The 27,888-nt window shown below is 40.9% G+C and overlaps 23 non-coding genes across 23 annotated transcripts; 17 read left to right on the forward strand and 6 right to left on the reverse strand.

Annotated features, from left to right (window-relative positions):
• The first annotated feature begins 1,052 nt into the window (after nucleotides 1-1,052).
• On the forward strand, nucleotides 1,053-1,126 carry TRNAT-AGU (transfer RNA threonine (anticodon AGU)). Its single transcript has one exon. It is a non-coding gene; the product is annotated as a tRNA-Thr (tRNA).
• A 237-nt stretch (nucleotides 1,127-1,363) lies between these two features.
• Nucleotides 1,364-1,436, reverse strand: TRNAK-UUU (transfer RNA lysine (anticodon UUU)). The gene has a single exon. It is a non-coding gene; the product is annotated as a tRNA-Lys (tRNA).
• A 457-nt stretch (nucleotides 1,437-1,893) lies between these two features.
• On the forward strand, nucleotides 1,894-1,967 carry TRNAT-AGU (transfer RNA threonine (anticodon AGU)). The gene has a single exon. It is a non-coding gene; the product is annotated as a tRNA-Thr (tRNA).
• A 2,451-nt stretch (nucleotides 1,968-4,418) lies between these two features.
• TRNAT-AGU (transfer RNA threonine (anticodon AGU)) lies at nucleotides 4,419-4,492 on the forward strand. Its single transcript has one exon. It is a non-coding gene; the product is annotated as a tRNA-Thr (tRNA).
• Nucleotides 4,493-5,259: 767 nt separating this feature from the next.
• TRNAT-AGU (transfer RNA threonine (anticodon AGU)) lies at nucleotides 5,260-5,333 on the forward strand. Its single transcript has one exon. It is a non-coding gene; the product is annotated as a tRNA-Thr (tRNA).
• Nucleotides 5,334-5,570: 237 nt separating this feature from the next.
• Nucleotides 5,571-5,643, reverse strand: TRNAK-UUU (transfer RNA lysine (anticodon UUU)). Its single transcript has one exon. It is a non-coding gene; the product is annotated as a tRNA-Lys (tRNA).
• Nucleotides 5,644-6,941: 1,298 nt separating this feature from the next.
• TRNAT-AGU (transfer RNA threonine (anticodon AGU)) lies at nucleotides 6,942-7,015 on the forward strand. The gene has a single exon. It is a non-coding gene; the product is annotated as a tRNA-Thr (tRNA).
• Nucleotides 7,016-9,465: 2,450 nt separating this feature from the next.
• TRNAT-AGU (transfer RNA threonine (anticodon AGU)) lies at nucleotides 9,466-9,539 on the forward strand. The gene has a single exon. It is a non-coding gene; the product is annotated as a tRNA-Thr (tRNA).
• A 237-nt stretch (nucleotides 9,540-9,776) lies between these two features.
• On the reverse strand, nucleotides 9,777-9,849 carry TRNAI-UAU (transfer RNA isoleucine (anticodon UAU)). Its single transcript has one exon. It is a non-coding gene; the product is annotated as a tRNA-Ile (tRNA).
• Nucleotides 9,850-13,137: 3,288 nt separating this feature from the next.
• On the reverse strand, nucleotides 13,138-13,210 carry TRNAK-UUU (transfer RNA lysine (anticodon UUU)). The gene has a single exon. It is a non-coding gene; the product is annotated as a tRNA-Lys (tRNA).
• A 458-nt stretch (nucleotides 13,211-13,668) lies between these two features.
• Nucleotides 13,669-13,742, forward strand: TRNAT-AGU (transfer RNA threonine (anticodon AGU)). Its single transcript has one exon. It is a non-coding gene; the product is annotated as a tRNA-Thr (tRNA).
• Nucleotides 13,743-14,509: 767 nt separating this feature from the next.
• Nucleotides 14,510-14,583, forward strand: TRNAT-AGU (transfer RNA threonine (anticodon AGU)). Its single transcript has one exon. It is a non-coding gene; the product is annotated as a tRNA-Thr (tRNA).
• A 767-nt stretch (nucleotides 14,584-15,350) lies between these two features.
• Nucleotides 15,351-15,424, forward strand: TRNAT-AGU (transfer RNA threonine (anticodon AGU)). Its single transcript has one exon. It is a non-coding gene; the product is annotated as a tRNA-Thr (tRNA).
• Nucleotides 15,425-17,030: 1,606 nt separating this feature from the next.
• On the forward strand, nucleotides 17,031-17,104 carry TRNAT-AGU (transfer RNA threonine (anticodon AGU)). Its single transcript has one exon. It is a non-coding gene; the product is annotated as a tRNA-Thr (tRNA).
• A 1,609-nt stretch (nucleotides 17,105-18,713) lies between these two features.
• Nucleotides 18,714-18,787, forward strand: TRNAT-AGU (transfer RNA threonine (anticodon AGU)). The gene has a single exon. It is a non-coding gene; the product is annotated as a tRNA-Thr (tRNA).
• A 767-nt stretch (nucleotides 18,788-19,554) lies between these two features.
• TRNAT-AGU (transfer RNA threonine (anticodon AGU)) lies at nucleotides 19,555-19,628 on the forward strand. The gene has a single exon. It is a non-coding gene; the product is annotated as a tRNA-Thr (tRNA).
• Nucleotides 19,629-21,236: 1,608 nt separating this feature from the next.
• TRNAT-AGU (transfer RNA threonine (anticodon AGU)) lies at nucleotides 21,237-21,310 on the forward strand. The gene has a single exon. It is a non-coding gene; the product is annotated as a tRNA-Thr (tRNA).
• A 1,607-nt stretch (nucleotides 21,311-22,917) lies between these two features.
• On the forward strand, nucleotides 22,918-22,991 carry TRNAT-AGU (transfer RNA threonine (anticodon AGU)). The gene has a single exon. It is a non-coding gene; the product is annotated as a tRNA-Thr (tRNA).
• A 767-nt stretch (nucleotides 22,992-23,758) lies between these two features.
• On the forward strand, nucleotides 23,759-23,832 carry TRNAT-AGU (transfer RNA threonine (anticodon AGU)). The gene has a single exon. It is a non-coding gene; the product is annotated as a tRNA-Thr (tRNA).
• A 1,608-nt stretch (nucleotides 23,833-25,440) lies between these two features.
• Nucleotides 25,441-25,514, forward strand: TRNAT-AGU (transfer RNA threonine (anticodon AGU)). Its single transcript has one exon. It is a non-coding gene; the product is annotated as a tRNA-Thr (tRNA).
• A 237-nt stretch (nucleotides 25,515-25,751) lies between these two features.
• On the reverse strand, nucleotides 25,752-25,824 carry TRNAK-UUU (transfer RNA lysine (anticodon UUU)). Its single transcript has one exon. It is a non-coding gene; the product is annotated as a tRNA-Lys (tRNA).
• Nucleotides 25,825-27,122: 1,298 nt separating this feature from the next.
• Nucleotides 27,123-27,196, forward strand: TRNAT-AGU (transfer RNA threonine (anticodon AGU)). The gene has a single exon. It is a non-coding gene; the product is annotated as a tRNA-Thr (tRNA).
• A 237-nt stretch (nucleotides 27,197-27,433) lies between these two features.
• Nucleotides 27,434-27,506, reverse strand: TRNAK-UUU (transfer RNA lysine (anticodon UUU)). Its single transcript has one exon. It is a non-coding gene; the product is annotated as a tRNA-Lys (tRNA).
• Between the last annotated feature and the right edge of the window lie 382 nt (nucleotides 27,507-27,888).

Below are 27,888 nucleotides of genomic sequence, written 5' to 3' on the forward strand. Positions count from 1 at the left end.
AAAGACGAACATGTGCTCCTCAATGCACACACTGGGCAATGCAGTCCACTCTAAATCGACGATTAATGACATGCTCGTTTTGTGCAATGGAGTTTCAGTCAATTGGAAAACATTTTGAAAAGTTATATTGCAACAGAAGCCCAGCCTTAAAAAAGTGGATTTCACTTCTGATTGATTACATGAGGAAGGAAAGGAGACCAGTTGCAAAAAAGGTGCTGTGGCTCAGTTGGTTAAAGCGCCTGTCTAGTAAACAGGAGATCCTGAGTTCGAATCTCAGCAGCGCCTGTCTGCTTTTTTTTCGACCAATCTGTCTCCCCAATATTAAAACTTTGTACAAAGATTGCTATTTCATGCTATTTAGAAGCACAGTCAGGCTTGAAATGTTGGCAAAGCATCCAAGAACTCTGGACTCCACTACCTTAGAGTCATATTGCCCAAGGTTGCGATGCCATCAGAAATAGCACATATTAGAATGAGCAATTCATATTTCCTGCTTAATTTTTTGTAAAAGAAGCAAAGGTACGCCTGAACAGGGACTTGAACCCTGGACCCTCAGATTAAAAGTCTGATGCTCTACCGACTGAGCTATCCAGGCACAAGGATCACTGCCCATTTGAAACTTGATTTTCACTCTACAGCACCTCCATACATGGCTACCTCACTGGTCAATAAAGGAAATGAATTACTAGTGCATTACACACATTTTGACACTGGAGACATAACTTTTTTCAGTCATTCCGTATCCAGATATAGAGATTTGCAGCATCTAGGACTTTAATGTTCACCCACTTACGGATTTGAATGTTTTGCCACATTCATGAGTGCAAACTTGCTCCCCAGTAAAGACGAACATGTGCTCCTCAATGCACACACTGGGCAATGCAGTCCACTCTAAATCGACGATTAATGACATGCTCGTTTTGTGCAATGGAGTTTCAGTCAATTGGAAAACATTTTGAAAAGTTATATTGCAACAGAAGCCCAGCCTTAAAAAAGTGGATTTCACTTCTAAATGATTACATGAGGAAGGAAAGGAGACCAGATGCAAAAAAGGTGCTGTGGCTTAGTTGGTTAAAGCGCCTGTCTAGTAAACAGGAGATCCTGAGTTCGAATCTCAGCAGCGCCTGTCTGCTTTTTTTTCGACCAATCTGTCTCCCCAATATTAAAACTTTGTACAAAGATTGCTATTTCATGCTATTTAGAAGCACAGTCAGGCTTGAAATGTTGGCAAAGCATCCAAGAATTCTGGACTCCACTACCTTAGAGTCATATTGCCCAAGGTTGCGATGCCATCAGAAATAGCACATATTAGAATGAGCAATTCATATTTCCTGCTAAATTTTTTGTAAAAGAAGAAAAGATACGCCTGAACAGGGACTTGAACCCTGGACCCTCAGATTAAAAGTCTGATGCTCTACCAACTGAGCTATCCAGGCACAAGGATCACTACCCATTTGAAACTTGATTTTCACTCTACAGCACCTCCATACATGGCTACCTCACTGGTCAATAAAGGAAATGAATTACTAGTGCATTACACACATTTTGACACTGGAGACATAACTTTTTTCAGTCATTCCGTATCCAGATATAGAGATTTGCAGCATCTAGGACTTTAATGTTCACCCACTTACGGATTTGAATGTTTTGCCACATTCATGAGTGCAAACTTGCTCCCCAGTAAAGACGAACATGTGCTCCTCAATGCACACACTGGGCAATGCAGTCCACTCTAAATCGACGATTAATGACATGCTCGTTTTGTGCAATGGAGTTTCAGTCAATTGGAAAACATTTTGAAAAGTTATATTGCAACAGAAGCCCAGCCTTAAAAAAGTGGATTTCACTTCTAAATGATTACATGAGGAAGGAAAGGAGACCAGATGCAAAAAAGGTGCTGTGGCTTAGTTGGTTAAAGCGCCTGTCTAGTAAACAGGAGATCCTGAGTTCGAATCTCAGCAGCGCCTGTCTGCTTTTTTTTCGACCAATCTGTCTCCCCAATATTAAAACTTTGTACAAAGATTGCTATTTCATGCTATTTAGAAGCACAGTCAGGCTTGAAATGTTGGCAAAGCATCCAGGAACTCTGGACTCCACTACCTTAGAATCATATTGCCCAAGGTTGCGATGCCATCAGAAATAGCACATATTAGAATGAGCAATTCATATTTCCTGCTTAATTTTTTGTAAAAGAAGCAAAGGTACGCCTGAACAGGGACTTGAACCCTGGACCCTCAGATTAAAAGTCTGATGCTCTACCGACTGAGCTATCCAGGCACAAGGATCACTGCCCATTTGAAACTTGATTTTCACTCTACAGCACCTCCATACATGGCTACCTCACTGGTCAATAAAGGAAATGAATTACTAGTGCATTACACACATTTTGACACTGGAGACATAACTTTTTTCAGTCATTCCGTATCCAGATATAGAGATTTGCAGCATCTAGGACTTTAATGTTCACCCACTTACGGATTTGAATGTTTTGCCACATTCATGAGTGCAAAATTGCTCCCCAGTAAAGGCGAACATGTGCTCCTCAATACACACACTGGGCAATGCAGTCCACTCTAAATCAACGATTAATGACATGCTCGTTTTGTGCAATGGAGTTTCAGTCAATTGGAAAACATTTTGTAAAGTTATATTGCAACAGAAGCCCAGCCTTAAAAAAAGTGGATTTCACTTCTGATTGATTACATGAGGAAGGAAAGGAGATCAGATGCAAAAGAGGTGCTGTGGCTTAGTTGGTTAAAGCGCCTGTCTAGTAAACTGGAGATCCTGAGTTCGAACCTCAGCAGCGCCTGTCTGCTTTTTTTTCGACCAATCTGTCTCCCCAATATTAAAACTTTGTACAAAGATTGTTATTTCATGCTATTTAGAAGCACAGTCAGGCTTGAAATGTTGGCAAAGCATCCAAGAATTCTGGACTCCACTACCTTAGAGTCATATTGCCCAAGGTTGCGATGCCATCAGAAATAGCACATATTAGAATGAGCAATTCATATTTCCTGCTAAATTTTTTGTAAAAGAAGCAAAGGTACGCCTGAACAGGGACTTGAACCCTGGACCCTCAGATTAAAAGTCTGATGCTCTACCGACTGAGCTATCCAGGCACAAGGATCACTGCCCATTTGAAACTTGATTTTCACTCTACAGCACCTCCATACATGGCTACCTCACTGGTCAATAAAGGAAATGAATTACTAGTGCATTACACACATTTTGACACTGGAGACATAACTTTTTTCAGTCATTCCGTATCCAGATATAGAGATTTGCAGCATCTAGGACTTTAATGTTCACCCACTTACGGATTTGAATGTTTTGCCACATTCATGAGTGAAAACTTGCTCCCCAGTAAAGGCGAACATGTGCTCCTCAATACACACACTGGGCAATGCAGTCCACTCTAAATCAACGATTAATGACATGCTCGTTTTGTGCAATGGAGTTTCAGTCAATTGGAAAACATTTTGTAAAGTTATATTGCAACAGAAGCCCAGCCTTAAAAAAAGTGGATTTCACTTCTAAATGATTACATGAGGAAGGAAAGGAGATCAGATGCAAAAGAGGTGCTGTGGCTTAGTTGGTTAAAGCGCCTGTCTAGTAAACAAGAGATCCTGAGTTCGAATCTGAGCAGCGCCTGTCTGCTTTTTTTTCGACCAATCTGTCTCCCCAATATTAAAACTTTGTACAAAGATTGCTGTTTCATGCTATTTAGAAGCACAGTCAGGCTTGAAATGTTGGCAAAGCATCCAAGAACTCTGGACTCCACTACCTTAGAGTCATATTGCCCAAGGTTGCGATGCCATCAGAAATAGCACATATTAGAATGAGCAATTCATATTTCCTGCTAAATTTTTTGTAAAAGAAGCAAAGATACACCTGAACAGGGACTTGAACCCTGGACCCTCAGATTAAAAGTCTGATGCTCTACCGACTGAGCTATCCAGGCACAGGGATCACTGCCCATTTGAAACTTGATTTTCACTCTACAGCACCTCCATACATGGCTACCTCACTGGTCAATAAAGGAAATGAATTACTAGTGCATTACACACATTTTGACACTGGAGACATAACTTTTTTCAGTCATTCCGTATCCAGATATAGAGATTTGCAGCATCTAGGACTTTAATGTTCACCCACTTACGGATTTGAATGTTTTGCCACATTCATGAGTGCAAACTTGCTCCCCAGTAAAGACGAACATGTGCTCCTCAATGCACACACTGGGCAATGCAGTCCACTCTAAATCGACGATTAATGACATGCTCGTTTTGTGCAATGGAGTTTCAGTCAATTGGAAAACATTTTGAAAAGTTATATTGCAACAGAAGCCCAGCCTTAAAAAAGTGGATTTCACTTCTAAATGATTACATGAGGAAGGAAAGGAGACCAGATGCAAAAAAGGTGCTGTGGCTTAGTTGGTTAAAGCGCCTGTCTAGTAAACAGGAGATCCTGAGTTCGAATCTCAGCAGCGCCTGTCTGCTTTTTTTTCGACCAATCTGTCTCCCCAATATTAAAACTTTGTACAAAGATTCCTGTTTCACGCTATTTAGAAGCATAGTCAGGCTTTAAATGTTGGCAAAGCATCCAAGAACTCTGGACTCCACTACCTTAGAGTCATATTGCCCAAGGTTGCGATGCCATCAGAAATAGCACATATTAGAATGAGCAATTCATATTTCCTGCTTAATTTTTTGTAAAAGAAGCAAAGATACGCCTGAACAGGGACTTGAACCCTGGACCCTCAGATTAAAAGTCTGATGCTCTACCGACTGAGCTATCCAGGCACAGGGATCACTGCCCATTTGAAACTTGATTTTCACTCTACAGCACCTCCATACATGGCTACCTCACTGGTCAATAAAGGAAATGAATTACTAGTGCATTACACACATTTTGACACTGGAGACATAACTTTTTTCAGTCATTCCGTATCCAGATATAGAGATTTGCAGCATCTAGGACTTTAATGTTCACCCACTTACGGATTTGAATGTTTTGCCACATTCATGAGTGCAAACTTGCTCCCCAGTAAAGACGAACATGTGCTCCTCAATGCACACACTGGGCAATGCAGTCCACTCTAAATCGACGATTAATGACATGCTCGTTTTGTGCAATGGAGTTTCAGTCAATTGGAAAACATTTTGAAAAGTTATATTGCAACAGAAGCCCAGCCTTGAAAAAGTGGATTTCACTTCTAAATGATTACATGAGGAAGGAAAGGAGACCAGATGCAAAAAAGGTGCTGTGGCTTAGTTGGTTAAAGCGCCTGTCTAGTAAACAGGAGATCCTGAGTTCGAATCTCAGCAGCGCCTGTCTGCTTTTTTTTCGACCAATCTGTCTCCCCAATATTAAAACTTTGTACAAAGATTGCTGTTTCATGCTATTTAGAAGCACAGTCATGCTTGAAATGTTGGCAAAGCATCCAAGAACTCTGGACTCCACTACCTTAGAGTCATATTGCCCAAGGTTGCGATGCCATCAGAAATAGCACATATTAGAATGAGCAATTCATATTTCCTGCTTAATTTTTTGTAAAAGAAGCAAAGGTATGCCTGAACAGGGACTTGAACCCTGGACCCTCAGATTAAAAGTCTGATGCTCTACCGACTGAGCTATCCAGGCACAGGGATCACTGCCCATTTGAAACTTGATTTTCACTCTACAGCACCTCCACACATGGCTACCTCACTGGTCAATAAAGGAAATGAATTACTAGTGCATTACACACATTTTGACACTGGAGACATAACTTTTTTCAGTCATTCCGTATCCAGATATAGAGATTTGCAGCATCTAGGACTTTAATGTTCACCCACTTACGGATTTGAATGTTTTGCCACATTCATGAGTGCAAACTTGCTCCCCAGTAAAGACGAACATGTGCTCCTCAATGCACACACTGGGCAATGCAGTCCACTCTAAATCAACGATTAATGACATGCTCGTTTTGTGCAATGGAGTTTCAGTCAATTGGAAAACATTTTGAAAAGTTATATTGCAACAGAAGCCCAGCCTTAAAAAAGTGGATTTCACTTCTGATTGATTACATGAGGAAGGAAAGGAGACCAGTTGCAAAAAAGGTGCTGTGGCTCAGTTGGTTAAAGCGCCTGTCTAGTAAACAGGAGATCCTGAGTTCGAATCTCAGCAGCGCCTGTCTGCTTTTTTTTCGACCAATCTGTCTCCCCAATATTAAAACTTTGTACAAAGATTGCTATTTCATGCTATTTAGAAGCACAGTCAGGCTTGAAATGTTGGCAAAGCATCCAAGAACTCTGGACTCCACTACCTTAGAGTCATATTGCCCAAGGTTGCGATGCCATCAGAAATAGCACATATTAGAATGAGCAATTCATATTTCCTGCTTAATTTTTTGTAAAAGAAGCAAAGGTACGCCTGAACAGGGACTTGAACCCTGGACCCTCAGATTAAAAGTCTGATGCTCTACCGACTGAGCTATCCAGGCACAAGGATCACTGCCCATTTGAAACTTGATTTTCACTCTACAGCACCTCCATACATGGCTACCTCACTGGTCAATAAAGGAAATGAATTACTAGTGCATTACACACATTTTGACACTGGAGACATAACTTTTTTCAGTCATTCCGTATCCAGATATAGAGATTTGCAGCATCTAGGACTTTAATGTTCACCCACTTACGGATTTGAATGTTTTGCCACATTCATGAGTGCAAACTTGCTCCCCAGTAAAGACGAACATGTGCTCCTCAATGCACACACTGGGCAATGCAGTCCACTCTAAATCGACGATTAATGACATGCTCGTTTTGTGCAATGGAGTTTCAGTCAATTGGAAAACATTTTGAAAAGTTATATTGCAACAGAAGCCCAGCCTTAAAAAAGTGGATTTCACTTCTAAATGATTACATGAGGAAGGAAAGGAGACCAGATGCAAAAAAGGTGCTGTGGCTTAGTTGGTTAAAGCGCCTGTCTAGTAAACAGGAGATCCTGAGTTCGAATCTCAGCAGCGCCTGTCTGCTTTTTTTTCGACCAATCTGTCTCCCCAATATTAAAACTTTGTACAAAGATTGCTATTTCATGCTATTTAGAAGCACAGTCAGGCTTGAAATGTTGGCAAAGCATCCAGGAACTCTGGACTCCACTACCTTAGAATCATATTGCCCAAGGTTGCAATGCCATCAGAAATAGCACATATTAGAATGAGCAATTCATATTTCCTGCTTAATTTTTTGTAAAAGAAGCAAAGGTACGCCTGAACAGGGACTTGAACCCTGGACCCTCAGATTAAAAGTCTGATGCTCTACCGACTGAGCTATCCAGGCACAAGGATCACTGCCCATTTGAAACTTGATTTTCACTCTACAGCACCTCCATACATGGCTACCTCACTGGTCAATAAAGGAAATGAATTACTAGTGCATTACACACATTTTGACACTGGAGACATAACTTTTTTCAGTCATTCCGTATCCAGATATAGAGATTTGCAGCATCTAGGACTTTAATGTTCACCCACTTACGGATTTGAATGTTTTGCCACATTCATGAGTGCAAAATTGCTCCCCAGTAAAGGCGAACATGTGCTCCTCAATACACACACTGGGCAATGCAGTCCACTCTAAATCAACGATTAATGACATGCTCGTTTTGTGCAATGGAGTTTCAGTCAATTGGAAAACATTTTGTAAAGTTATATTGCAACAGAAGCCCAGCCTTAAAAAAAGTGGATTTCACTTCTGATTGATTACATGAGGAAGGAAAGGAGATCAGATGCAAAAGAGGTGCTGTGGCTTAGTTGGTTAAAGCGCCTGTCTAGTAAACTGGAGATCCTGAGTTCGAACCTCAGCAGCGCCTGTCTGCTTTTTTTTCGACCAATCTGTCTCCCCAATATTAAAACTTTGTACAAAGATTGTTATTTCATGCTATTTAGAAGCACAGTCAGGCTTGAAATGTTGGCAAAGCATCCAAGAATTCTGGACTCCACTACCTTAGAGTCATATTGCCCAAGGTTGCGATGCCATCAGAAATAGCACATATTAGAATGAGCAATTCATATTTCCTGCTAAATTTTTTGTAAAAGAAGCAAAGGTACGCCTGAACAGGGACTTGAACCCTGGACCCTCAGATTAAAAGTCTGATGCTCTACCGACTGAGCTATCCAGGCACAAGGATCACTGCCCATTTGAAACTTGATTTTCACTCTACAGCACCTCCATACATGGCTACCTCACTGGTCAATAAAGGAAATGAATTACTAGTGCATTACACACATTTTGACACTGGAGACATAACTTTTTTCAGTCATTCCGTATCCAGATATAGAGATTTGCAGCATCTAGGACTTTAATGTTCACCCACTTACGGATTTGAATGTTTTGCCACATTCATGAGTGCAAACTTGCTCCCCAGTAAAGACGAACATGTGCTCCTCAATGCACACACTGGGCAATGCAGTCCACTCTAAATCGACGATTAATGACATGCTCGTTTTGTGCAATGGAGTTTCAGTCAATTGGAAAACATTTTGAAAAGTTATATTGCAACAGAATCCCAGCCTTAAAAAAGTGGATTTCACTTCTGATTGATTACATGAGGAAGGAAAGGAGACCAGATGCAAAAAAGGTGCTGTGGCTTAGTTGGTTAAAGCGCCTGTCTAGTAAACAGGAGATCCTGAGTTTGAATCTCAGCAGCGCCTGTCTGCTTTTTTTTCGACCAATCTGTCTCCCCAATATTAAAACTTTGTACAAAGATTGCTATTTCATGCTATTTAGAAGCACAGTCAGGCTTGAAATGTTGGCAAAGCATCCAAGAACTCTGGACTCCACTACCTTAGAGTCATATTGCCCAAGGTTGCGATGCCATCAGAAACAGCACATATTAGAATGAGCAATTCATATTTCCTGCTTAATTTTTTGTAAAAGAAGCAAAGGTACGCCTGAACAGGGACTTGAACCCTGGACCCTCAGATTAAAAGTCTGATGCTCTACCGACTGAGCTATCCAGGCACAGGGATCACTGCCCGTTTGAAACTTGATTTTCACTCTACAGCACCTCCATACATGGCTACCTCACTGGTCAATAAAGGAAATGAATTACTAGTGCATTACACACATTTTGACACTGGAGACATAACTTTTTTCAGTCATTCCGTATCCAGATATAGAGATTTGCAGCATCTAGGACTTTAATGTTCACCCACTTACGGATTTGAATGTTTTGCCACATTCATGAGTGCAAACTTGCTCCCCAGTAAAGACGAACATGTGCTCCTCAATGCACACACTGGGCAATGCAGTCCACTCTAAATCGACGATTAATGACATGCTCGTTTTGTGCAATGGAGTTTCAGTCAATTGGAAAACATTTTGAAAAGTTATATTGCAACAGAAGCCCAGCCTTAAAAAAGTGGATTTCACTTCTAAATGATTACATGAGGAAGGAAAGGAGACCAGATGCAAAAAAGGTGCTGTGGCTTAGTTGGTTAAAGCGCCTGTCTAGTAAACAGGAGATCCTGAGTTCGAATCTCAGCAGCGCCTGTCTGCTTTTTTTTCGACCAATCTGTCTCCCCAATATTAAAACTTTGTACAAAGATTGCTATTTCATGCTATTTAGAAGCACAGTCAGGCTTGAAATGTTGGCAAAGCATCCAAGAACTCTGGACTCCACTACCTTAGAATCATATTGCCCAAGGTTGCGATGCCATCAGAAATAGCACATATTAGAATGAGCAATTCATATTTCCTGCTAAATTTTTTGTAAAAGAAGCAAAGATACACCTGAACAGGGACTTGAACCCTGGACCCTCAGATTATAAGTCTGATGCTCTACCGACTGAGCTATCCAGGCACAGGGATCACTGCCCATTTGAAACTTGATTTTCACTCTACATCACCTCCATACATGGCTACCTCACTGGTCAATAAAGGAAATGAATTACTAGTGCATTACACACATTTTGACACTGGAGACATAACTTTTTTCAGTCATTCCGTATCCAGATATAGAGATTTGCAGCATCTAGGACTTTAATGTTCACCCACTTACGGATTTGAATGTTTTGCCACATTAATGAGTGCAAACTTGCTCCCCAGTAAAGACGAACATGTGCTCCTCAATGCACACACTGGGCAATGCAGTCCACTCTAAATCGACGATTAATGACATGCTCGTTTTGTGCAATGGAGTTTCAGTCAATTGGAAAACATTTTGAAAAGTTATATTGCAACAGAAGCCCAGCCTTAAAAAAGTGGATTTCACTTCTAAATGATTACATGAGGAAGGAAAGGAGACCAGATGCAAAAAAGGTGCTGTGGCTTAGTTGGTTAAAGCGCCTGTCTAGTAAACAGGAGATCCTGAGTTCGAATCTCAGCAGTGCCTGTCTGCTTTTTTTCGACCAATCTGTCTCCCCAATATTAAAACTTTGTACAAAGATTGCTATTTCATGCTATTTAGAAGCACAGTCAGGCTTGATATGTTGGCAAAGCATCCAAGAACTCTGGACTCCACTACCTTAGAGTCATATTGCCCAAGGTTGCGATGCCATCAGAAATAGCACATATTAGAATGAGCAATTCATATTTCCTGCTTAATTTTTTGTAAAAGAAGCAAAGGTACGCCTGAACAGGGACTTGAACCCTGAACCCTCAGATTAAAAGTCTGATGCTCTACCGACTGAGCTATCCAGGCAGATGGATCACTGCCATTTGAAACTTGATTTTCACTCTACAGCACCTCCATACATGGCTACCTCACTGGTCAATAAAGGAAATGAATTACTAGTGCATTACACACATTTTGACACTGGAGACATAACTTTTTTCAGTCATTCCGTATCCAGATATAGAGATTTGCAGCATCTAGGACTTTAATGTTCACCCACTTACGGATTTGAATGTTTTGCCACATTCATGAGTGCAAACTTGCTCCCCAGTAAAGACGAACATGTGCTCCTCAATGCACACACTGGGCAATGCAGTCCACTCTAAATCGACGATTAATGACATGCTCGTTTTGTGCAATGGAGTTTCAGTCAATTGGAAAACATTTTGTAAAGTTATATTGCAACAGAAGCCCAGCCTTAAAAAAAGTGGATTTCACTTCTAAATGATTACATGAGGAAGGACAGGAGATCAGATGCAAAAGAGGTGCTGTGGCTTAGTTGGTTAAAGCGCCTGTCTAGTAAACAGGAGATCCTGAGTTCAAATCTCAGCAGCGCCTGTCTGCTTTTTTTTCGACCAATCTGTCTCCCCAATATTAAAACTTTGTACAAAGATTGTTATTTCATGCTATTTAGAAGCACAGTCAGGCTTGAAACGTTGGCAAAGCATCCAAGAATTCTGGACTCCACTACCTTAGAGTCATATTGCCCAAGGTTGCGATGCCATCAGAAATAGCACATATTAGAATGAGCAATTCATATTTCCTGCTAAATTTTTTGTAAAAGAAGCAAAGATACGCCTGAACAGGGACTTGAACCCTGGACCCTCAGATTAAAAGTCTGATGCTCTACAGACTGAGCTATCCAGGCACAGGGATCACTGCCCATTTGAAACTTGATTTTCACTCTACAGCACCTCCATACATGGCTACCTCACTGGTCAATAAAGGAAATGAATTACTAGTGCATTACACACATTTTGACACTGGAGACATAACTTTTTTCAGTCATTCCGTATCCAGATATAGAGATTTGCAGCATCTAGGACTTTAATGTTCACCCACTTACGGATTTGAATGTTTTGCCACATTAATGAGTGCAAACTTGCTCCCCAGTAAAGATGAACATGTGCTCCTCAATGCACACACTGGGCAATGCAGTCCACTCTAAATCGACGATTAATGACATGCTCGTTTTGTGCAATGGAGTTTCAGTCAATTGGAAAACATTTTGAAAAGTTATATTGCAACAGAAGCCCAGCCTTAAAAAAGTGGATTTCACTTCTAAATGATTACATGAGGAAGGAAAGGAGACCAGATGCAAAAAAGGTGCTGTGGCTTAGTTGGTTAAAGTGCCTGTCTAGTAAACAGGAGATCCTGAGTTCGAATCTCAGCAGCGCCTGTCTGCTTTTTTTCGACCAATCTGTCTCCCCAATATTAAAACTTTGTACAAAGATTGCTATTTCATGCTATTTAGAAGCACAGTCAGGCTTGATATGTTGGCAAAGCATCCAAGAACTCTGGACTCCACTACCTTAGAGTCATATTGCCCAAGGTTGCGATGCCATCAGAAATAGCACATATTAGAATGAGCAATTCATATTTCCTGCTTAATTTTTTGTAAAAGAAGCAAAGGTACGCCTGAACAGGGACTTGAACCCTGGACCCTCAGATTAAAAGTCTGATGCTCTACCGACTGAGCTATCCAGGCAGATGGATCACTGTCATTTGAAACTTGATTTTCACTCTACAGCACTTCCATACATGGCTACCTCACTGGTCAATAAAGGAAATGAATTACTAGTGCATTACACACATTTTGACACTGGAGACATAACTTTTTTCAGTCATTCCGTATCCAGATATAGAGATTTGCAGCATCTAGGACTTTAATGTTCACCCACTTACGGATTTGAATGTTTTGCCACATTCATGAGTGCAAACTTGCTCCCCAGTAAAGACGAACATGTGCTCCTCAATGCACACACTGGGCAATGCAGTCCACTCTAAATCGACGATTAATGACATGCTCGTTTTGTGCAATGGAGTTTCAGTCAATTGGAAAACATTTTGTAAAGTTATATTGCAACAGAAGCCCAGCCTTAAAAAAGTGGATTTCACTTCTGATTGATTACATGAGGAAGGAAAGGAGACCAGATGCAAAAAAGGTGCTGTGGCTTAGTTGGTTAAAGCGCCTGTCTAGTAAACAGGAGATCCTGAGTTTGAATCTCAGCAGCGCCTGTCTGCTTTTTTTTCGACCAATCTGTCTCCCCAATATTAAAACTTTGTACAAAGATTGCTATTTCATGCTATTTAGAAGCACAGTCAGGCTTGAAATGTTGGCAAAGCATCCAAGAACTCTGGACTCCACTACCTTAGAGTCATATTGCCCAAGGTTGCGATGCCATCAGAAACAGCACATATTAGAATGAGCAATTCATATTTCCTGCTTAATTTTTTGTAAAAGAAGCAAAGGTACGCCTGAACAGGGATTTGAACCCTGGACCCTCAGATTAAAAGTCTGATGCTCTACCGACTGAGCTATCCAGGCACAGGGATCACTGCCCATTTGAAACTTGATTTTCACTCTACAGCACCTCCATACATGGCTACCTCACTGGTCAATAAAGGAAATGAATTACTAGTGCATTACACACATTTTGACACTGGAGACATAACTTTTTTCAGTCATTCCGTATCCAGATATAGAGATTTGCAGCATCTAGGACTTTAATGTTCACCCACTTACGGATTTGAATGTTTTGCCACATTCATGAGTGCAAAATTGCTTCCCAGTAAAGGCGAACATGTGCTCCTCAATACACACACTGGGCAATGCAGTCCACTCTAAATCAACGATTAATGACATGCTCGTTTTGTGCAATGGAGTTTCAGTCAATTGGAAAACATTTTGTAAAGTTATATTGCAACAGAAGCCCAGCCTTAAAAAAAGTGGATTTCACTTCTAAATGATTACATGAGGAAGGAAAGGAGATCAGATGCAAAAGAGGTGCTGTGGCTTAGTTGGTTAAAGCGCCTGTCTAGTAAACAGGAGATCCTGAGTTCGAATCTCAGCAGCGCCTGTCTGCTTTTTTTTCGACCAATCTGTCTCCCCAATATTAAAACTTTGTACAAAGATTGTTATTTCATGCTATTTAGAAGCACAGTCAGGCTTGAAATGTTGGCAAAGCATCCAAGAATTCTGGACTCCACTACCTTAGAGTCATATTGCCCAAGGTTGCGATGCCATCAGAAATAGCACATATTAGAATGAGCAATTCATATTTCCTGCTAAATTTTTTGTAAAAGAAGCAAAGATACGCCTGAACAGGGACTTGAACCCTGGACCCTCAGATTAAAAGTCTGATGCTCTACCGACTGAGCTATCCAGGCACAGGGATCACTGCCCATTTGAAACTTGATTTTCACTCTACAGCACCTCCATACATGGCTACCTCACTGGTCAATAAAGGAAATTAATTACTAGTGCATTACACACATTTTGACACTGGAGACATAACTTTTTTCAGTCATTCCGTATCCAGATATAGAGATTTGCAGCATCTAGGACTTTAATGTTCACCCACTTACGGATTTGAATGTTTTGCCACATTCATGAGTGCAAACTTGCTCCCCAGTAAAGACGAACATGTGCTCCTCAATGCACACACTGGGCAATGCAGTCCACTCTAAATCGACGATTAATGACATGCTCGTTTTGTGCAATGGAGTTTCAGTCAATTGGAAAACATTTTGAAAAGTTATATTGCAACAGAAGCCCAGCCTTAAAAAAGTGGATTTCACTTCTAAATGATTACATGAGGAAGGAAAGGAGACCAGATGCAAAAAAGGTGCTGTGGCTTAGTTGGTTAAAGCGCCTGTCTAGTAAACAGGAGATCCTGAGTTCGAATCTCAGCAGCGCCTGTCTGCTTTTTTTTCGACCAATCTGTCTCCCCAATATTAAAACTTTGTACAAAGATTGCTATTTCATGCTATTTAGAAGCACAGTCAGGCTTGAAATGTTGGCAAAGCATCCAAGAACTCTGGACTCCACTACCTTAGAATCATATTGCCCAAGGTTGCGATGCCATCAGAAATAGCACATATTAGAATGAGCAATTCATATTTCCTGCTAAATTTTTTGTAAAAGAAGCAAAGATACACCTGAACAGGGACTTGAACCCTGGACCCTCAGATTAAAAGTCTGATGCTCTACCGACTGAGCTATCCAGGCACAGGGATCACTGCCCATTTGAAACTTGATTTTCACTCTACATCACCTCCATACATGGCTACCTCACTGGTCAATAAAGGAAATGAATTACTAGTGCATTACACACATTTTGACACTGGAGACATAACTTTTTTCAGTCATTCCGTATCCAGATATAGAGATTTGCAGCATCTAGGACTTTAATGTTCACCCACTTACGGATTTGAATGTTTTGCCACATTAATGAGTGCAAACTTGCTCCCCAGTAAAGACGAACATGTGCTCCTCAATGCACACACTGGGCAATGCAGTCCACTCTAAATCGACGATTAATGACATGCTCGTTTTGTGCAATGGAGTTTCAGTCAATTGGAAAACATTTTGAAAAGTTATATTGCAACAGAAGCCCAGCCTTAAAAAAGTGGATTTCACTTCTAAATGATTACATGAGGAAGGAAAGGAGACCAGATGCAAAAAAGGTGCTGTGGCTTAGTTGGTTAAAGCGCCTGTCTAGTAAACAGGAGATCCTGAGTTCGAATCTCAGCAGCGCCTGTCTGCTTTTTTTTCGACCAATCTGTCTCCCAATATTAAAACTTTGTACAAAGATTGTTATTTCATGCTATTTAGAAGCACAGTCAGGCTTGAAACGTTGGCAAAGCATCCAAGAATTCTGGACTCCACTACCTTAGAGTCATATTGCCCAAGGTTGCGATGCCATCAGAAATAGCACATATTAGAATGAGCAATTCATATTTCCTGCTAAATTTTTTGTAAAAGAAGCAAAGATACGCCTGAACAGGGACTTGAACCCTGGACCCTCAGATTAAAAGTCTGATGCTCTACCGACTGAGCTATCCAGGCACAGGGATCACTGCCCATTTGAAACTTGATTTTCACTCTACAGCACCTCCATACATGGCTACCTCACTGGTCAATAAAGGAAATGAATTACTAGTGCATTACACACATTTTGACACTGGAGACATAACTTTTTTCAGTCATTCCGTATCCAGATATAGAGATTTGCAGCATCTAGGACTTTAATGTTCACCCACTTACGGATTTGAATGTTTTGCCACATTAATGAGTGCAAACTTGCTCCCCAGTAAAGACGAACATGTGCTCCTCAATGCACACACTGGGCAATGCAGTCCACTCTAAATCGACGATTAATGACATGCTCGTTTTGTGCAATGGAGTTTCAGTCAATTGGAAAACATTTTGAAAAGTTATATTGCAACAGAAGCCCAGCCTTAAAAAAGTGGATTTCACTTCTAAATGATTACATGAGGAAGGAAAGGAGACCAGATGCAAAAAAGGTGCTGTGGCTTAGTTGGTTAAAGTGCCTGTCTAGTAAGCAGGAGATCCTGAGTTCGAATCTCAGCAGCGCCTGTCTGCTTTTTTTCGACCAATCTGTCTCCCCAATATTAAAACTTTGTACAAAGATTGCTATTTCATGCTATTTAGAAGCACAGTCAGGCTTGATATGTTGGCAAAGCATCCAAGAACTCTGGACTCCACTACCTTAGAGTCATATTGCCCAAGGTTGCGATGCCATCAGAAATAGCACATATTAGAATGAGCAATTCATATTTCCTGCTTAATTTTTTGTAAAAGAAGCAAAGGTACGCCTGAACAGGGACTTGAACCCTGGACCCTCAGATTAAAAGTCTGATGCTCTACCGACTGAGCTATCCAGGCAGATGAATCACTGCCATTTGAAACTTGATTTTCACTCTACAGCACCTCCATACATGGCTACCTCACTGGTCAATGAAGGAAATGAATTACTAGTGCATTACACACATTTTGACACTGGAGACATAACTTTTTTCAGTCATTCCGTATCCAGATATAGAGATTTGCAGCATCTAGGACTTTAATGTTCACCCACTTACGGATTTGAATGTTTTGCCACATTCATGAGTGCAAACTTGCTCCCCAGTAAAGACGAACATGTGCTCCTCAATGCACACACTGGGCAATGCAGTCCACTCTAAATCGACGATTAATGACATGCTCGTTTTGTGCAATGGAGTTTCAGTCAATTGGAAAACATTTTGTAAAGTTATATTGCAACAGAAGCCCAGCCTTAAAAAAAGTGGATTTCACTTCTAAATGATTACATGAGGAAGGACAGGAGATCAGATGCAAAAGAGGTGCTGTGGCTTAGTTGGTTAAAGCGCCTGTCTAGTAAACAGGAGATCCTGAGTTCGAATCTCAGCAGCGCCTGTCTGCTTTTTTTTCGACCAATCTGTCTCCCCAATATTAAAACTTTGTACAAAGATTGTTACTTCATGCTATTTAGAAGCACAGTCAGGCTTGAAACGTTGGCAAAGCATCCAAGAATTCTGGACTCCACTACCTTAGAGTCATATTGCCCAAGGTTGCGATGCCATCAGAAATAGCACATATTAGAATGAGCAATTCATATTTCCTGCTAAATTTTTTGTAAAAGAAGCAAAGATACACCTGAACAGGGACTTGAACCCTGGACCCTCAGATTAAAAGTCTGATGCTCTACCGACTGAGCTATCCAGGCACAGGGATCACTGCCCATTTGAAACTTGATTTTCACTCTACAGCACCTCCATACATGGCTACCTCACTGGTCAATAAAGGAAATGAATTACTAGTGCATTACACACATTTTGACACTGGAGACATAACTTTTTTCAGTCATTCCGTATCCAGATATAGAGATTTGCAGCATCTAGGACTTTAATGTTCACCCACTTACGGATTTGAATGTTTTGCCACATTCATGAGTGCAAACTTGCTCCCCAGTAAAGACGAACATGTGCTCCTCAATGCACACACTGGGCAATGCAGTCCACTCTAAATCGACGATTAATGACATGCTCGTTTTGTGCAATGGAGTTTCAGTCAATTGGTTAACATTTTGAAAAGTTATATTGCAACAGAAGCCCAGCCTTAAAAAAGTGGATTTCACTTCTGATTGATTACATGAGGAAGGAAAGGAGACCAGATGCAAAAAAGGTGCTGTGGCTTAGTTGGTTAAAGCGCCTGTCTAGTAAACAGGAGATCCTGAGTTTGAATCTCAGCAGCGCCTGTCTGCTTTTTTTTCGACCAATCTGTCTCCCCAATATTAAAACTTTGTACAAAGATTGCTATTTCATGCTATTTAGAAGCACAGTCAGGCTTGAAATGTTGGCAAAGCATCCAAGAACTCTGGACTCCACTACCTTAGAGTCATATTGCCCAAGGTTGCGATGCCATCAGAAACAGCACATATTAGAATGAGCAATTCATATTTCCTGCTTAATTTTTTGTAAAAGAAGCAAAGGTACGCCTGAACAGGGACTTGAACCCTGGACCCTCAGATTAAAAGTCTGATGCTCTACCGACTGAGTTATCCAGGAACAGGGATCACTGCCCATTTGAAACTTGATTTTCACTCTACAGCACCTCCATACATGGCTACCTCACTGGTCAATAAAGGAAATGAATTACTAGTGCATTACACACATTTTGACACTGGAGACATAACTTTTTTCAGTCATTCCGTATCCAGATATAGAGATTTGCAGCATCTAGGACTTTAATGTTCACCCACTTACGGATTTGAATGTTTTGCCACATTCATGAGTGCAAACTTGCTCACCAGTAAAGGCGAACATGTGCTCCTCAATACACACACTGGGCAATGCAGTCCACTCTAAATCAACGATTAATGACATGCTCGTTTTGTGCAATGGAGTTTCAGTCAATTGGAAAACATTTTGTAAAGTTATATTGCAACAGAAGCCCAGCCTTAAAAAAAGTGGATTTCACTTCTAAATGATTACATGAGGAAGGAAAGGAGATCAGATGCAAAAGAGGTGCTGTGGCTTAGTTGGTTAAAGCGCCTGTCTAGTAAACAGGAGATCCTGAGTTCGAATCTCAGCAGCGCCTGTCTGCTTTTTTTTCGACCAATCTGTCTCCCCAATATTAAAACTTTGTACAAAGATTGCTGTTTCATGCTATTTAGAAGCACAGTCAGGCTTGAAATGTTGGCAAAGCATCCAAGAACTCTGGACTCCACTACCTTAGAGTCATATTGCCCAAGGTTGCGATGCCATCAGAAATAGCACATATTAGAATGAGCAATTCATATTTCCTGCTAAATTTTTTGTAAAAGAAGCAAAGATACGCCTGAACAGGGACTTGAACCCTGGACCCTCAGATTAAAAGTCTGATGCTCTACCGACTGAGCTATCCAGGCACAGGAATCACTGCCCATTTGAAACTTGATTTTCACTCTACAGCACCTCCATACATGGCTACCTCACTGGTCAATAAAGGAAATGAATTACTAGTGCATTACACACATTTTGACACTGGAGACATAACTTTTTTCAGTCATTCCGTATCCAGATATAGAGATTTGCAGCATCTAGGACTTTAATGTTCACCCACTTACGGATTTGAATGTTTTGCCACATTCATGAGTGCAAACTTGCTCCCCAGTAAAGACGAACATGTGCTCCTCAATGCACACACTGGGCAATGCAGTCCACTCTAAATCGACGATTAATGACATGCTCGTTTTGTGCAATGGAGTTTCAGTCAATTGGAAAACATTTTGAAAAGTTATATTGCAACAGAAGCCCAGCCTTAAAAAAGTGGATTTCACTTCTAAATGATTACATGAGGAAGGAAAGGAGACCAGATGCAAAAAAGGTGCTGTGGCTTAGTTGGTTAAAGCGCCTGTCTAGTAAACAGGAGATCCTGAGTTCGAATCTCAGCAGCGCCTGTCTGCTTTTTTTTCGACCAATCTGTCTCCCCAATATTAAAACTTTGTACAAAGATTGCTGTTTCATGCTATTTAGAAGCACAGTCATGCTTGAAATGTTGGCAAAGCATCCAAGAACTCTGGACTCCACTACCTTAGAGTCATATTGCCCAAGGTTGCGATGCCATCAGGATTGCACATATTAGAATGAGCAATTCATATTTCCTGCTTAATTTTTTGTAAAAGAAGCAAAGGTATGCCTGAACAGGGACTTGAACCCTGGACCCTCAGATTAAAAGTCTGATGCTCTACCGACTGAGTTATCCAGGCACAGGGATCACTGCCCATTTGAAACTTGATTTTCACTCTACAGCACCTCCATACATGGCTACCTCACTGGTCAATAAAGGAAATGAATTACTAGTGCATTACACACATTTTGACACTGGAGACATAACTTTTTTCAGTCATTCCGTATCCAGATATAGAGATTTGCAGCATCTAGGACTTTAATGTTCACCCACTTACGGATTTGAATGTTTTGCCACATTCATGAGTGCAAACTTGCTCCCCAGTAAAGGCGAACATGTGCTCCTCAATACACACACTGGGCAATGCAGTCCACTCTAAATCAACGATTAATGACATGCTCGTTTTGTGCAATGGAGTTTCAGTCAATTGGAAAACATTTTGTAAAGTTATATTGCAACAGAAGCCCAGCCTTAAAAAAAGTGGATTTCACTTCTAAATGATTACATGAGGAAGGAAAGGAGATCAGATGCAAAAGAGGTGCTGTGGCTTAGTTGGTTAAAGCGCCTGTCTAGTAAACAAGAGATCCTGAGTTCGAATCTCAGCAGCGCCTGTCTGCTTTTTTTTCGACCAATCTGTCTCCCCAATATTAAAACTTTGTACAAAGATTGCTGTTTCATGCTATTTAGAAGCACAGTCAGGCTTGAAATGTTGGCAAAGCATCCAAGAACTCTGGACTCCACTACCTTAGAGTCATATTGCCCAAGGTTGCGATGCCATCAGAAATAGCACATATTAGAATGAGCAATTCATATTTCCTGCTTAATTTTTTGTAAAAGAAGCAAAGGTACGCCTGAACAGGGACTTGAACCCTGGACCCTCAGATTAAAAGTCTGATGCTCTACCGACTGAGCTATCCAGGCACAGGGATCACTGCCCATTTGAAACTTGATTTTCACTCTACAGCACCTCCATACATGGCTACCTCACTGGTCAATAAAGGAAATGAATTACTAGTGCATTACACACATTTTGACACTGGAGACATAACTTTTTTCAGTCATTCCGTATCCAGATATAGAGATTTGCAGCATCTAGGACTTTAATGTTCACCCACTTACGGATTTGAATGTTTTGCCACATTCATGAGTGCAAACTTGCTCCCCAGTAAAGACGAACATGTGCTCCTCAATGCACACACTGGGCAATGCAGTCCACTCTAAATCGACGATTAATGACATGCTCGTTTTGTGCAATGGAGTTTCAGTCAATTGGAAAACATTTTGAAAAGTTATATTGCAACAGAAGCCCAGCCTTAAAAAAGTGGATTTCACTTCTAAATGATTACATGAGGAAGGAAAGGAGACCAGATGCAAAAAAGGTGCTGTGGCTTAGTTGGTTAAAGCGCCTGTCTAGTAAACAGGAGATCCTGAGTTCGAATCTCAGCAGCGCCTGTCTGCTTTTTTTCGACCAATCTGTCTCCCCAATATTAAAACTTTGTACAAAGATTGCTATTTCATGCTATTTAGAAGCACAGTCAGGCTTGATATGTTGGCAAAGCATCCAAGAACTCTGGACTCCACTACCTTAGATTCATATTGCCCAAGGTTGCGATGCCATCAGAAATAGCACATATTAGAATGAGCAATTCATATTTCCTGCTTAATTTTTTGTAAAAGAAGCAAAGGTACGCCTGAACAGGGACTTGAACCCTGGACCCTCAGATTAAAAGTCTGATGCCCTACCGACTGAGCTATCCAGGCAGATGGATCACTGCCATTTGAAACTTGATTTTCACTCTACAGCACATCCATACATGGCTACCTCACTGGTCAATAAAGGAAATGAATTACTAGTGCATTACACACATTTTGACACTGGAGACATAACTTTTTTCAGTCATTCCGTATCCAGATATAGAGATTTGCAGCATCTAGGACTTTAATGTTCACCCACTTACGGATTTGAATGTTTTGCCACATTCATGAGTGCAAACTTGCTCCCCAGTAAAGACGAACATGTGCTCCTCAATGCACACACTGGGCAATGCAGTCCACTCTAAATCGACGATTAATGACATGCTCGTTTTGTGCAATGGAGTTTCAGTCAATTGGTTAACATTTTGAAAAGTTATATTGCAACAGAAGCCCAGCCTTAAAAAAGTGGATTTCACTTCTGATTGATTACATGAGGAAGGAAAGGAGACCAGATGCAAAAAAGGTGCTGTGGCTTAGTTGGTTAAAGCGCCTGTCTAGTAAACAGGAGATCCTGAGTTTGAATCTCAGCAGCGCCTGTCTGCTTTTTTTTCGACCAATCTGTCTCCCCAATATTAAAACTTTGTACAAAGATTGCTATTTCATGCTATTTAGAAGCACAGTCAGGCTTGAAATGTTGGCAAAGCATCCAAGAACTCTGGACTCCACTACCTTAGAGTCATATTGCCCAAGGTTGCGATGCCATCAGAAACAGCACATATTAGAATGAGCAATTCATATTTCCTGCTTAATTTTTTGTAAAAGAAGCAAAGGTACGCCTGAACAGGGACTTGAACCCTGGACCCTCAGATTAAAAGTCTGATGCTCTACCGACTGAGTTATCCAGGAACAGGGATCACTGCCCATTTGAAACTTGATTTTCACTCTACAGCACCTCCATACATGGCTACCTCACTGGTCAATAAAGGAAATGAATTACTAGTGCATTACACACATTTTGACACTGGAGACATAACTTTTTTCAGTCATTCCGTATCCAGATATAGAGATTTGCAGCATCTAGGACTTTAATGTTCACCCACTTACGGATTTGAATGTTTTGCCACATTCATGAGTGCAAACTTGCTCACCAGTAAAGGCGAACATGTGCTCCTCAATACACACACTGGGCAATGCAGTCCACTCTAAATCAACGATTAATGACATGCTCGTTTTGTGCAATGGAGTTTCAGTCAATTGGAAAACATTTTGTAAAGTTATATTGCAACAGAAGCCCAGCCTTAAAAAAAGTGGATTTCACTTCTAAATGATTACATGAGGAAGGAAAGGAGATCAGATGCAAAAGAGGTGCTGTGGCTTAGTTGGTTAAAGCGCCTGTCTAGTAAACAGGAGATCCTGAGTTCGAATCTCAGCAGCGCCTGTCTGCTTTTTTTTCGACCAATCTGTCTCCCCAATATTAAAACTTTGTACAAAGATTGCTGTTTCATGCTATTTAGAAGCACAGTCAGGCTTGAAATGTTGGCAAAGCATCCAAGAACTCTGGACTCCACTACCTTAGAGTCATATTGCCCAAGGTTGCGATGCCATCAGAAATAGCACATATTAGAATGAGCAATTCATATTTCCTGCTAAATTTTTTGTAAAAGAAGCAAAGATACGCCTGAACAGGGACTTGAACCCTGGACCCTCAGATTAAAAGTCTGATGCTCTACCGACTGAGCTATCCAGGCACAGGAATCACTGCCCATTTGAAACTTGATTTTCACTCTACAGCACCTCCATACATGGCTACCTCACTGGTCAATAAAGGAAATGAATTACTAGTGCATTACACACATTTTGACACTGGAGACATAACTTTTTTCAGTCATTCCGTATCCAGATATAGAGATTTGCAGCATCTAGGACTTTAATGTTCACCCACTTACGGATTTGAATGTTTTGCCACATTCATGAGTGCAAACTTGCTCCCCAGTAAAGACGAACATGTGCTCCTCAATGCACACACTGGGCAATGCAGTCCACTCTAAATCGACGATTAATGACATGCTCGTTTTGTGCAATGGAGTTTCAGTCAATTGGAAAACATTTTGAAAAGTTATATTGCAACAGAAGCCCAGCCTTAAAAAAGTGGATTTCACTTCTAAATGATTACATGAGGAAGGAAAGGAGACCAGATGCAAAAAAGGTGCTGTGGCTTAGTTGGTTAAAGCGCCTGTCTAGTAAACAGGAGATCCTGAGTTCGAATCTCAGCAGCGCCTGTCTGCTTTTTTTTCGACCAATCTGTCTCCCCAATATTAAAACTTTGTACAAAGATTGCTGTTTCATGCTATTTAGAAGCACAGTCATGCTTGAAATGTTGGCAAAGCATCCAAGAACTCTGGACTCCACTACCTTAGAGTCATATTGCCCAAGGTTGCGATGCCATCAGGATTGCACATATTAGAATGAGCAATTCATATTTCCTGCTTAATTTTTTGTAAAAGAAGCAAAGGTATGCCTGAACAGGGACTTGAACCCTGGACCCTCAGATTAAAAGTCTGATGCTCTACCGACTGAGTTATCCAGGCACAGGGATCACTGCCCATTTGAAACTTGATTTTCACTCTACAGCACCTCCATACATGGCTACCTCACTGGTCAATAAAGGAAATGAATTACTAGTGCATTACACACATTTTGACACTGGAGACATAACTTTTTTCAGTCATTCCGTATCCAGATATAGAGATTTGCAGCATCTAGGACTTTAATGTTCACCCACTTACGGATTTGAATGTTTTGCCACATTCATGAGTGCAAACTTGCTCCCCAGTAAAGGCGAACATGTGCTCCTCAATACACACACTGGGCAATGCAGTCCACTCTAAATCAACGATTAATGACATGCTCGTTTTGTGCAATGGAGTTTCAGTCAATTGGAAAACATTTTGTAAAGTTATATTGCAACAGAAGCCCAGCCTTAAAAAAAGTGGATTTCACTTCTAAATGATTACATGAGGAAGGAAAGGAGATCAGATGCAAAAGAGGTGCTGTGGCTTAGTTGGTTAAAGCGCCTGTCTAGTAAACAAGAGATCCTGAGTTCGAATCTCAGCAGCGCCTGTCTGCTTTTTTTTCGACCAATCTGTCTCCCCAATATTAAAACTTTGTACAAAGATTGCTGTTTCATGCTATTTAGAAGCACAGTCAGGCTTGAAATGTTGGCAAAGCATCCAAGAACTCTGGACTCCACTACCTTAGAGTCATATTGCCCAAGGTTGCGATGCCATCAGAAATAGCACATATTAGAATGAGCAATTCATATTTCCTGCTAAATTTTTTGTAAAAGAAGCAAAGATACGCCTGAACAGGGACTTGAACCCTGGACCCTCAGATTAAAAGTCTGATGCTCTACCGACTGAGCTATCCAGGCACAGGGATCACTGCCCATTTGAAACTTGATTTTCACTCTACAGCACCTCCATACATGGCTACCTCACTGGTCAATAAAGGAAATGAATTACTAGTGCATTACACACATTTTGACACTGGAGACATAACTTTTTTCAGTCATTCCGTATCCAGATATAGAGATTTGCAGCATCTAGGACTTTAATGTTCACCCACTTACGGATTTGAATGTTTTGCCACATTCATGAGTGCAAACTTGCTCCCCAGTAAAGACGAACATGTGCTCCTCAATGCACACACTGGGCAATGCAGTCCACTCTAAATCGACGATTAATGACATGCTCGTTTTGTGCAATGGAGTTTCAGTCAATTGGAAAACATTTTGAAAAGTTATATTGCAACAGAAGCCCAGCCTTGAAAAAGTGGATTTCACTTCTAAATGATTACATGAGGAAGGAAAGGAGACCAGATGCAAAAAAGGTGCTGTGGCTTAGTTGGTTAAAGCGCCTGTCTAGTAAACAGGAGATCCTGAGTTCGAATCTCAGCAGCGCCTGTCTGCTTTTTTTTCGACCAATCTGTCTCCCCAATATTAAAACTTTGTACAAAGATTGCTGTTTCATGCTATTTAGAAGCACAGTCATGCTTGAAATGTTGGCAAAGCATCCAAGAACTTTGGACTCCACTACCTTAGAGTCATATTGCCCAAGGTTGCGATGCCATCAGAAATAGCACATATTAGAATGAGCAATTCATATTTCCTGCTTAATTTTTTGTAAAAGAAGCAAAGGTATGCCTGAACAGGGACTTGAACCCTGGACCCTCAGATTAAAAGTCTGATGCTCTACCGACTGAGCTATCCAGGCACAGGGATCACTGCCCATTTGAAACTTGATTTTCACTCTACAGCACCTCCACACATGGCTACCTCACTGGTCAATAAAGGAAATGAATTACTAGTGCATTACACACATTTTGACACTGGAGACATAACTTTTTTCAGTCATTCCGTATCCAGATATAGAGATTTGCAGCATCTAGGACTTTAATGTTCACCCACTTACGGATTTGAATGTTTTGCCACATTCATGAGTGCAAACTTGCTCCCCAGTAAAGACGAACATGTGCTCCTCAATGCACACACTGGGCAATGCAGTCCACTCTAAATCAACGATTAATGACATGCTCGTTTTGTGCAATGGAGTTTCAGTCAATTGGAAAACATTTTGAAAAGTTATATTGCAACAGAAGCCCAGCCTTAAAAAAGTGGATTTCACTTCTGATTGATTACATGAGGAAGGAAAGGAGACCAGTTGCAAAAAAGGTGCTGTGGCTCAGTTGGTTAAAGCGCCTGTCTAGTAAACAGGAGATCCTGAGTTCGAATCTCAGCAGCGCCTGTCTGCTTTTTTTTCGACCAATCTGTCTCCCCAATATTAAAACTTTGTACAAAGATTGCTATTTCATGCTATTTAGAAGCACAGTCAGGCTTGAAATGTTGGCAAAGCATCCAAGAACTCTGGACTCCACTACCTTAGAGTCATATTGCCCAAGGTTGCGATGCCATCAGAAATAGCACATATTAGAATGAGCAATTCATATTTCCTGCTTAATTTTTTGTAAAAGAAGCAAAGGTACGCCTGAACAGGGACTTGAACCCTGGACCCTCAGATTAAAAGTCTGATGCTCTACCGACTGAGCTATCCAGGCACAAGGATCACTGCCCATTTGAAACTTGATTTTCACTCTACAGCACCTCCATACATGGCTACCTCACTGGTCAATAAAGGAAATGAATTACTAGTGCATTACACACATTTTGACACTGGAGACATAACTTTTTTCAGTCATTCCGTATCCAGATATAGAGATTTGCAGCATCTAGGACTTTAATGTTCACCCACTTACGGATTTGAATGTTTTGCCACATTCATGAGTGCAAACTTGCTCCCCAGTAAAGACGAACATGTGCTCCTCAATGCACACACTGGGCAATGCAGTCCACTCTAAATCGACGATTAATGACATGCTCGTTTTGTGCAATGGAGTTTCAGTCAATTGGAAAACATTTTGAAAAGTTATATTGCAACAGAAGCCCAGCCTTAAAAAAGTGGATTTCACTTCTAAATGATTACATGAGGAAGGAAAGGAGACCAGATGCAAAAAAGGTGCTGTGGCTTAGTTGGTTAAAGCGCCTGTCTAGTAAACAGGAGATCCTGAGTTCGAATCTCAGCAGCGCCTGTCTGCTTTTTTTTCGACCAATCTGTCTCCCCAATATTAAAACTTTGTACAAAGATTGCTATTTCATGCTATTTAGAAGCACAGTCAGGCTTGAAATGTTGGCAAAGCATCCAAGAATTCTGGACTCCACTACCTTAGAGTCATATTGCCCAAGGTTGCGATGCCATCAGAAATAGCACATATTAGAATGAGCAATTCATATTTCCTGCTAAATTTTTTGTAAAAGAAGAAAAGATACGCCTGAACAGGGACTTGAACCCTGGACCCTCAGATTAAAAGTCTGATGCTCTACCAACTGAGCTATCCAGGCACAAGGATCACTACCCATTTGAAACTTGATTTTCACTCTACAGCACCTCCATACATGGCTACCTCACTGGTCAATAAAGGAAATGAATTACTAGTGCATTACACACATTTTGACACTGGAGACATAACTTTTTTCAGTCATTCCGTATCCAGATATAGAGATTTGCAGCATCTAGGACTTTAATGTTCACCCACTTACGGATTTGAATGTTTTGCCACATTCATGAGTGCAAACTTGCTCCCCAGTAAAGACGAACATGTGCTCCTCAATGCACACACTGGGCAATGCAGTCCACTCTAAATCGACGATTAATGACATGCTCGTTTTGTGCAATGGAGTTTCAGTCAATTGGAAAACATTTTGAAAAGTTATATTGCAACAG

This window comes from Ambystoma mexicanum, unplaced genomic scaffold, assembly GCF_040938575.1.
Source record: "Ambystoma mexicanum isolate Mex_15411 unplaced genomic scaffold, UKY_AmexF1_1 Mex_scaf1, whole genome shotgun sequence".
NCBI classification, from domain to species: domain Eukaryota; kingdom Metazoa; phylum Chordata; class Amphibia; order Caudata; family Ambystomatidae; genus Ambystoma; species Ambystoma mexicanum.